The sequence below is a fragment of the Tympanuchus pallidicinctus genome, unplaced genomic scaffold (assembly GCF_026119805.1).
Source record: "Tympanuchus pallidicinctus isolate F22 unplaced genomic scaffold, pur_lepc_1.0 scaffold18, whole genome shotgun sequence".
NCBI classification, from domain to species: Eukaryota; Metazoa; Chordata; class Aves; order Galliformes; family Phasianidae; genus Tympanuchus; species Tympanuchus pallidicinctus.
In genome coordinates, this window is record NW_026294699.1 from 6,011,560 (window position 1) to 6,022,280 (window position 10,721).

A 10,721-nucleotide genomic window follows, 5' to 3' on the forward strand; every position below is an offset into this window, starting at 1 on the left:
AACAGCTACAGTACATCAAAGATACAAAAACCTCAGAAAGCAAATGGAGGATCAGGTGAGTAAGTTCCTCAGCCTTCAGTACACAGATTAGTGCTGGGTTTCCCCAGGAAAGGCAGCCATAAAAACCCAAGACAGAAAGACACCATAATTCTCAATTTCTCTTGGTGACCATTGGATTTTGAGGAACAACGCCAACAACTCCTCTACAAAATTGCCACATCCCAGTGATTATTTCTCAAAATTACTCCATAAGCATAGTAGACCTGTTCTCCAATAGAAAGTGGCCAAAAAAATGGCAAACTTCAGAATTCAAAAGATTTTTATAAATTTTACACTGATACAAAGAGTTATCATTCTTTTGAATGTATGCACTTGAGTAGCATATGTCTTTATCACAGCTTACTGCTACTTGCAAAATGAAGGCAAACAGGCCCTCATTTGCTTCTGTCACAACACTAACAGATGTTGGAAAAGACAAAACAAGTGAACAAGACATATAGGGAAGGCTTGGAAGATGGTCCCTAGAAGAATGACAAATCTGTAGAGACAAGTTTGCTCTGGAGCATGCCAATATCCACCGCTGGTGTAACAACAGCTCTCAGGTTATTTCTTCCATTTATGAAAACATAAACAAAGTGAAATGTTCTTTATATATTCACAGAACAACTCTCCATATTATATGCCTGGAATGCCCAAACAAAACTCAAATATATCAGATTTATATAGAGAGAATATAACTTCTTTTTTTTTTTTAAGTTGATGCAATGGCATCTTGAGGCCCTCATATGTTTTGAGTCCTGACATTTGAAACAAACACAGGTTTTTACTGGGGTAGATCAGAAAAGGCATTTTTGTTTATCTCTAATAAAAGTACAAGGGAATGAAAGTCTGACAGCAGTATGTTTTAATGCAGAAACCTTGTATAAAGGTTTGTTCAGGAGAATGTGGCCAATTAATTTGATTATAGATGTCACAGTGATGTTTCTGTCTTCATAAGAATACATTAGCTTTTAAAGACAACATAAATTTTGTGTGACGTTTGACAAGCTTACATTTACATGTTAGTATAAGCTAGGATGAATAGTTACAAGTTGTATTAAATTTTGCTGAACTTGGTTCCTTCCTCATATGTATACTTGAGCTATAAATTTTCAAAGCTGGGAGTCCCAGAATGAAGTTTGGGGAGTATTTTCCGTACAGATAAAAGTGATTGACAAATATCCTGTATTATGCTAAATCAATGAGCTAGTTTTTGACTGGAAATGATGTTGAAAGCAATGAAATTATGGAAAGCAACTAATAAACAAACTAAAAAAGCATAATCAATGCTACCCAGCACAATTTCAAGGAAATTTACTTCACGTGATCACAAACTTTCTCAGGCAGAGAGTTTTCCAAAGTTTTGAAATGCAGATGTTTATCTGCAGCCTACAAATTTGCGTATGGCGTTTAATTCCTAAATAAATAAATAACAAATTGACTTTCTATCTGAGTAATCAATACCAGGGGTCTCCCTTAGATCTATTATAGATCTATTACTGCTATTCCAGATCCATGTTAAGATTTAAACAAAAAAATTAGAGTTGGTACATAACAAAATCTGTTAAATTACTTACTGTCTTGCCACCACCTCACCTTATTTCCTTTCATTTTTTTTCTCCTAGCTTACTGTGACACTCACTGATTGATAAAACTAACAGCACTAATTCTAAGTGAGATGCTTGGTAGGCAAAAGTGTTGTGTGAAGATATGTATTGGTCTTCTGTATGAACCCATCTCCACTTTTCTACTTACCATTTAAAGTTTATGTTTTTCTTCCTCCTCTTCTCCCCAAGTAGTGAGGAAAGAAAATTAAAGGCATCATCTTATGAAAGATTCACACTGCTCTGAAATAGACTTGTCTGTTGGCACGATTTGTTACAGTTAAGGAAAACAGCTGGATATTTTCTTTTTACTAATATGTCAAATGCCTCCTTATTTTAGAACAAGATTATATTATTAAATCTTCATATTTTTCTCTTATATCTGCCAGATTTTTATCTACAGAATAGATTGTTACAGTTTGGGTAGATTCACAACCTTTAAGGATCCTCATTCCACTGCCATAGAGATTCTGGCAGCCATATGGATTCTTCCCACAGACACTACATGTAAAGGTTCATTTGAGCTATTCTGTTTCTTTCTGCTGAATGCTGTCTTCAATACTAACACAGAGTACTTTGTGATACCTTCAATCTGTGGGCAATTCTGCTACTTTGTTCTTGACTGTTATTTGCTGTCCATAATATCGTTTCAGAACTAGTGATCCCTCTTTCATTTTCACATTTCATTTACTTGCTGCAGAGTGGCTCTGCTTTTGAGCTGTTTTTCAATATATTTAGAAGAAGACTCCAATTACTCCCTGCTCCAAGCCTTTCAAGATAGATCTTGTATCCAGCCCATGCAGCAATTGCACCACCCAATGGAGCCCGGTGTGGAATCCCCATTTTTTCTCAATAACACATCAGAATTTACCTCCTATTAGCCTGACTAACCACAGCTTCAGAAAAAAATTGTGCTGAATTCAGTTTATGAATCAAATGTATGAAACAGACATAGCGGATTTGGCTTATATGCTTGGTGCCCCGCTTCTCACTGGATTTTGAAAGTCAGCACGTGTTCTGCCACATGAAAAGATACAGTATGGAATCTGTAAATGAGAGGAGAGGTCAACTAGACATTCTAATCCTGTTTAATGTTACTTCTTCCATCTCTCCTCTAGAAGATGGAGCATCATGCTAAAATATTACAAACCAAAGAAACAGAAAGTAGATAGGGCTATAATCGCTCCAAAGGAGAAATGCTCCAGAGGAGAACAGTTCCAGCTACTTCTATCTCTTCTGCAGAGCTTCTCTGGGCAGATTCAGAACCTAATGGTCTTACCAGGCTCTAAAAATCATTTGGTGCAGAGCTTTTGGCTTCCTTTCCTTTGAGAGGAAACTAATTTATGCATGCAGGAACGACATTAAGAACTGAACCAGCAGAAACTAAACGGAAGTAATCAGGGAACTCCCTTCAAAACTTCACTGTTGCTCTGGCCTTAATTGCTATTGCAAACAGGAGCCAAAGCCTGAGTAAAGGAGTTCACTGAGGAGACACAAGTCCTTATACCTCCCTCCATAGGACAGAGCACAGGAAATGACCATACAGCAGAGTAAGGTGAGGAGCCCGTTCAACTGCTACTAACATGTCCTTATAAAGCTTCTGTTTCATTATTTAAAATATTTAAAGCAGCCACTCAAATAATGTAATCAGTGACTGCACAAGCTTATCAAGCATCAGGTTACACAAGCATCAAGCAACACAAATACAATTCAGTATATAACATTCCTGGTACATACTCTTGTATGTTCAGAAACAAACAAGTTCTGAAAGAAGCAGCATGAAAATTTCTCCCTGTTCTATTTCAATTTGTAAATCAAATCAGTAAGTAAAAGGCTGTAGTTGTTCAATCCAGGAGGGAAAAAAAAAAAAAAGCAATCTAGACTATGCATTGCAAAACAAATTTTTGCAAGACAAACTTTATTTTGCAAGGTTAGTAATAATACTGAAAATTGGCAGGTGTTCAAAGAATAGCCTGTTTGTTCAAGGTTTCAATTCCCTCATCAGTCTATCGTACATCAGACTTGACCAGAATCAGGTACAGGCTCTTCTGCTTAACAAGCTGTTACTCTTCTGCTGCTTATAAACACTTTCTTAAGACATCTTCTTCTTAAAAAGAAAACACCTCTGCCTGGTCTGTTGCAGTGATCATTCCTTGTTTGCTAAGAAAGCCAGCCTCCCTGCTTCCCTTAGAGAAGAGCCGTAAATCATGTTAGGAATTATGAGGTTGAATTGGTTTAAATTTCACTGAGATGACTTTTTCTCTCTTTATTCACACATTTCCAGCAATGCTAGCCACATAGCAAGATAGCTTCTGAGCAAGTTTCTCATGAACAGATTTGCTTCTATCAAGAGTCATACACTGAGAAAAATCAAGCAGATCTGGATTACTTTGGTGCACAGAAACATTTCTGCACATGAGCCAGACAAGGCTTAAGACCATGACGTTAACTGTTTGCTATAGAATCCAGTAAGAAGCAGCCACTGAAAGAAAAGAACAGACCTGTTTAAGTGGCTGATTGATTTTATAGTGTCTAAATTCGAACGCTTGAAGATGGTGATTACAGGAATAGAAAGGAAATGTGGGGTAAGGACTGGATGTATTTTCAGCTAAAATCCAGGCAGCCTGATAATTTTTTCTTATATTATCTGAGAGATGTCAGGCCATCCCAAATGTAAGCAGTTCCCTACCCATTTGCTTATACATTCCACCAATAACATGTTCATCCAGATTTATCTAAAAATTTCTAGGCCTCAATTATATCTAATAGAGCAGAAGCAATGTCCTTCTGTGCTGTTATTTTTATTTTGTGGTTATTTCCCACAGAGGAATAGCCACGATGAAAACACAGAGGTTTTTTGGTATGCAAAAGTTTTGCTTAACGGTCACTAAGAAAAAATACATGACATTTTATGCTCTAAATACATTCCCTGGGAAATGAGAATTGCAATTTAAGTCTGTTGTCTGAGCAATGATGTAGCTACTGGAAAAGCTAGAAACCTAATAAATCATTTTGATTAATGAAAATCCTTTATGTTATAAACCTTTCAGAGAAAAATTAAAATAAACCCCAAGCTCCCCTGTATTTCTAACCATGAGTTTGCCACTAAACCCAGCAAGACAGAAGACTGCAACTTCACAAATGTCCTCCATCATCCCTTTGTCCTTATAACTTTCACCAAAGGATAACGCGATGAAAAAACTCCAAGTGCAAAATGATACATTTTCCAGTGTCCAAACAGCCTTTATCCCAAGTTGCATTCATTAACACTACTGGGAGTGGACTGCATTTGAGAATCTCCTATTACCACTATTTCAATAAAACCTCACAAGCTGCTTGTGAGCTAACAAATTGCTCTGCAGTTACAGCAGAGCAAAACACATCCTCAGGCTTACATAGTCTCTACATTGCAATTCTAATGTTGATTAATAGCTATTCTAATGCTAATTAATAGATATATATGTATAGAAAGGTTTGTTATATTACTGTTGCTATTAAAAATGAACGGCATCATTTTAGGAAATTAACCATATGTACAATTTCCAAACAGCAAGTCTTAAATCTTGGCCTTCAAAAGGCAGAAGCAATTGGCAGTGTCCTCTGCTGCACCTGATCAGCTCTTCTCCTTCCTGAAAAAGAAAAAAAAGAGAAAAACAAATAAACAAAACAGAACAAAACAAAAACAACCCACAACTTGACACTGAAGCTTGGCATGTAAGAATCTCTTCCCTCAAACCTCCAGCTGCACTCTTGCTAACACAGCATGTGATAACCAACCCTTCTTTGCCACAGGGGAGCACTACAGACTCAGGGTGCCCACCAGGACCCCCAGCCCCTTCCCTGCACAGCCGCTCGCTGGGCACTATTTGTTGCATCCCTGCTGCAGGGCTCTTTATACCTGCACTTCTCCAACCTGCTCACTATCCCTGCACAGATCCCTCCCTGCCTCATTCCTTTCTGCCCACAGGAGGTCAGATGAGTTGAAGGAACAAAGCAGCATGCCTCTCTCTTCCTCCCTCTGCCAGAACCCTGAATCTGCCAGACCCCATTGATAAATCACCCTTCATTCCCTGCAGCACCTCTGCTTGCTGTTTGCTTTGAATTTTACCACACAAAGCTTGGCGATCACAGTAAGAAGCCTCGAGGCAGCCTTGCTGCAACAAACTGTGGAAGAGAGCTTCATGACTGACATGGTGCAAAGCAAGAGCAGGAGGAGAGCAGCCGACTGGGGCCTGCACGGCTGCCCTTGGTGTGTGCCACACACAGGCTGTGAGCACAGAAAGCATAAGTGAGCTGAATACTCCTGCTGGGATGGCAACCCCTGCCTAGGCCTGGCGGGCCCAACAGGTCACCTCAGCGTGTCTGCAAACTGCCAGGAGCTTTCAGCAAGCTGTGGGCACGTGTAACAGCAGAGCCCTGCACCTCCTGTGGGCAGCTGTGCCAACAGGGGACCCTGCACTCATAGAAGAGAGAGGTGCTTGCAGCCCTCTGACCACGGCGGGAAGCAAGCAATTTGCAATGATTGACAATTTAGAAGTGTGTAGCATTTGGTTTACATGCTAAATGGCAGATATTGATCTTGCTCACAGAGCTCCCTGGTTGCTGGCTGGTAATTTAATGCACTGCCTCAGTCCTGGACTGATTTGAAGCAGACAAGTTGAGCAGTTTGCCTTTGTACAACTGCCCTTTGCTCTTGTCCAGATGCAATACATGCTGATTAAAAATAACTGTCTGTAGGGCATTGCTTTTCCATTATGCTGTGCATATTTGAAAATATAAATTAAAATATTAAGTGTGGTAATGCTTTCTCACTACAGCAGATTCCTGTTCACAAAGGGAGACCAAATTATTCAGATTTTTATTTTTAAGATCCCTGCATTCATTCAAAAGCAGGGAACTGCAATGTTCTGAACCAGCTCTGGCCACTGAAGTTTCACTTCTGAATGCAAGCATAATTTGTAATGAGGCTTCTACACTTCATTGTAGAAAGATGAATCGCTGTGCCTCGGAAGCCATCTCATCTTCTTATGACTCTTCTTCATGGTGATAAACATACAAAACACTACTTGAAAGCCAAACCTTGAAAGCTAACGCTACAGCCATGCAAAAGAACAGCAGATAAATCAAAACTGACATGAAATGACTGAATCCAAGGGCAAGGCTGAAGCAACGAGAAGATTGGGCAACCTTGATTTTTCAGGTAAGCGGAAGGGAGGAGAGTGCCCACGTAGATACCTCTGCTCACAGAATGCAGTGAGCCTCACAGCACAAGCACTACGCCTGCATTTGCTATAGGGGTTCATGGGGTAGAATTTGCCAATTTGCTTGTTTAGTATAAAGAGATGCCCAGCCTGAACTGAAAACAAGCGTGCAACATATTTATGTCCAAGGAGAAAAAAAAAATACATTATTTTAGTAAGAAAATAGAGGAATGATAGGCAAAAAAATGTATTCTGACTTGTCATGCATAGTGAGAAAAACACCACCTCCATTTCAACATTTTAGTAATACTCATTTCTAATAGGACAATTAGTGAAGAAGAAAGTAATTCCTACTGCTGGGAATGGTCATAAGCAAGTCAGACTACCCTAATTCCTCCTTGAGTGCATAAAAAGCACCTCCAAAAGCTCACAACCCTTCCAAGTGCAGGCTCCCTTCTCCAGGACGTAGCTGGAACAGACACCGTGTCCCCAGCCTGGGGGTCCTGGTGGACACCCTGACTCAGTGGTGCACCCCTGCAGCAAAGAAAGGTTGGTTACCACATGCTGTATTAACAAGAGTGCAGCCAGAGGTTTGAGGGAAGAGATTCTTACATGCCAAGTTTCAATGTCATGTTGTGGGGTTGTTTTTTTTTTCTTTGTTTTTCTCTTTTTTCCTTCTTCAGGGATGAGAACAGCTGGAGTTAAAGTGATGCTGAGCAGAACCCAGTGCTATCTGGGAAGGCAGAAACCAGCCCATATTGTCTGCCTCCTGTGCCTTTTGCAAAAACAATACAGCATGTGATGAAAAATCTGAAATCTAGGAGAATGTCCTTCAATTCTTTTTCATTATTGCTAAGATATTACTTCACACGCTGTTCACTGCACATCAAAGTCATGTGCTGCAAGTGGCACTTATTAGAAGGGAGCAATGGAAATATTAAGGGTTGCCCAGAAAATGCCATCTACGGGATCTGCTGAAGATGGTAGCAAAAGACTGAGTTAAGCATTAATCTTCAGATACACAAGGAGGTCTCTATGCAGAGGACAGAAATAACATAATGGTCCTGGAGGGCAAGGATTTACATCGCCTGTTACTAGCCAAGGGTAAACTCATTAAGGCTGAAATGTGTGTTGGGGCAGTTGTAGAATTTCAGCTGATGTTAACAACTGCATGTCAGCAGATGCATGCTGGGTTTGGTACAGGTGTGATTTATCATCCTGTGGACTGACAAAGGAGCACGTGGCCTCATGAACACCAGGCAGTCCTAATGCTTGTTGCTGACTTCCCAGCCTCTCAGTCATTGTGTACTGAATCATGAGGAATATATAGTATACAGTATAGTTGAACTGCAGAGGCTTCAGAAAACAAGTAATGGGTTTAGCTTTGAAAAGGAGATGATAAATACACCCTGTTATTTTCAACTAGCTGAAGTTAAATGGAAACCATGATGTCTTTCATTAAATGCCAATACAGCCCAAAGTTTCCATCAATCACATATTTATCTTTACTAGGGCTGTCTAGCACCACTAGTGAGTGTTTTATGCTGACCTGAATGTGACTGAGAAGCCTGAAAAAGCAACACTGGCACTGTCAGTGCTAGCTGCTCCAAAGCAGCCTGTCCTATTTCTAAGTGCAGTGTGGGGAACAGCTCACATTTTGCTCGGGGTGACAACTGGATGGCAGTTTTCCTGCTCTGAAACAAGATTCCGTATTTCACATGTGTTTAATGAACTGCCCTATACTAAGGCTTCTCAAAGCATTGTACATCTGGGAAAAAATAAAAATAAAAAATCTTAGATGAGAGTTATTTAATGTATGTGGTTCTAAAATCCTGTAGAGCATGAAAGGTGAAATATTCACCTAAATGTTTGAGAGCAGAATCGTCCACAGCTCTCAAATGCAAGTGAAAAAATCTGAATGAAGAGTGCTTGAACAGAGGAAGGAGGATCCCCAGTCCCTGGGGATTTACACCTTGCAGAATGCTTCCGAACTGAAGTCGGGCTTTCTAGAGGCGTTTTGAAATGGGAATGCAGCGGTGTTTCGCCACGAGGAGGCTCTGTCGGAACGCGAATTGCACAGCACGGCCAGCACGAAGGGAACGATGCATGGGGTACCATGGGCAGGCGCACACACAGCTGCTCCACACACCTTTTTCTCTTCTTTACGCCTTACAAATTGCCTTCCTCCCCCTCCAAATCTTTCACGACTGAAAACGTTTTAAAGCATCGGTTCCTAAAAGGATTGCAATTTTTAAATCCTACCAACTTTCAGGTTCCAAAACAGTGTAATTCTTCAACACAGACGCTTAAAGAATTTCTCTGCTGAACACTTTTACTAAAACTACGTGAAGTGATAATACAAAGACATCAAGGAAAAGAGAATATAGCAGCTGGTCTACTTCTTGCTGATAACATATTAAGAAGATCAAAGCCCTGAAGCAGTGCACCACACACCTTGTATTTATGTGTTTGTGTCTCTGGTTTGAATGAAGTTTTCTGACACTTATAACAGCAATATAACTGCCTTTCAATTTCCTGGTAATTGATTTTGATTTAAATTTGCTGTGTTGGCTCTTAAAAGTACAGTTTCACTTCAGAGTTGGGTTGTTTTTTTTTTCAGGTCTTGGGGTGTTTCGCTTTTTGGGGGACTTTTTGGAGGAGCAGTAAAACACAGGATTGCTTCTCCAAGAAGCAACAGTAAAGTAGACCAACATCTGCCCCACGTGGTGTAGTCCAGATGCCATCAGGAGCTTTTTGTAACTGTTGAAAGTGGTAATAAAAATCAAATTTTGTGACAGCACCTGCAGCTGCATAGTGCATATCTGTCTTAAAACTAAGTGACTGAGAACATGCATGGGTTGCTGAGCTTTGTGGCTGAATTAAGGAAAAAGAAAACAGAAGTCTACAAATTCAGTTAGATTGGTATTGATCCAAAGTAAATAAACGTCCTGCTGACAAAACATACACCCTTCAATAGCACACAACATTTTCTAATTTGTTATTATGAGTTTGCAAGCAGTATTTTCTAGTCCAGGCAAAAAGCTAAAGGAAAGACAGAAAAGAAGTATCAGCAAAATGCTGAACGTTAATACATAAATAAGAGATAACCTGTGACAATTCTGGTAGCTTGCAAACTATACAGTAGCAATTAAAAAGTTTCTGTATTTGCATGAAGGAAAGTTTGTATGAATTAGAAGCTGTGCATTTGGCTTGCTACCCTTGTTCAAATAACTGCTTTTGTCTCAGAGCCTGGATTTCCAAGCATGATCCACATCTTCCTCACTGGCAAGGACCCCTCTTTCTCCAGAGCTTGTTGAAAAATTCAACACTGCTCCTCCTCGTTAGTCTGAAACTGAAGGAGTTCCATGTGCAAAGTCCAAAGGTTGATGCACTGTCACAGACCCTTGCAGAAACTGAACCAAGTGTGCTCCCCTACACAGTTAATATTTGTGCCTGCTCCATGAAAACCTTCAGAATGGTATGTACAAAGTAGGAGGAGAACAAGCGAAATAAAGGTTTGACTTACTGTTCATCACAGGTTATTATCCTTAAGTACTTCTCATTTTAGAGCAATCTGTGGAAACCCACCTGTACTGCTGTCGTCCCAGTGCATGGGTGAAGCTTGGGTTGGAGAACATACAGAAGTTGGTGGCTTGTTTCTAACATTTCTCACATGATCAAGGCATTCAAAATAATCTTAAACACACAGCTTTTCTGCCAATGAGGAAAAGAAACCTTACTAGTAACTGTCTTATCACATGTGGGTCCTGCACTACATGGTAGCTATTCCTGTGGGACCATGCACTTACACATTAGTACACTGATGTTCTCTCTACTTACCTGAAAGCTCTTCAACAAATGACAGTACAGGCAGGAA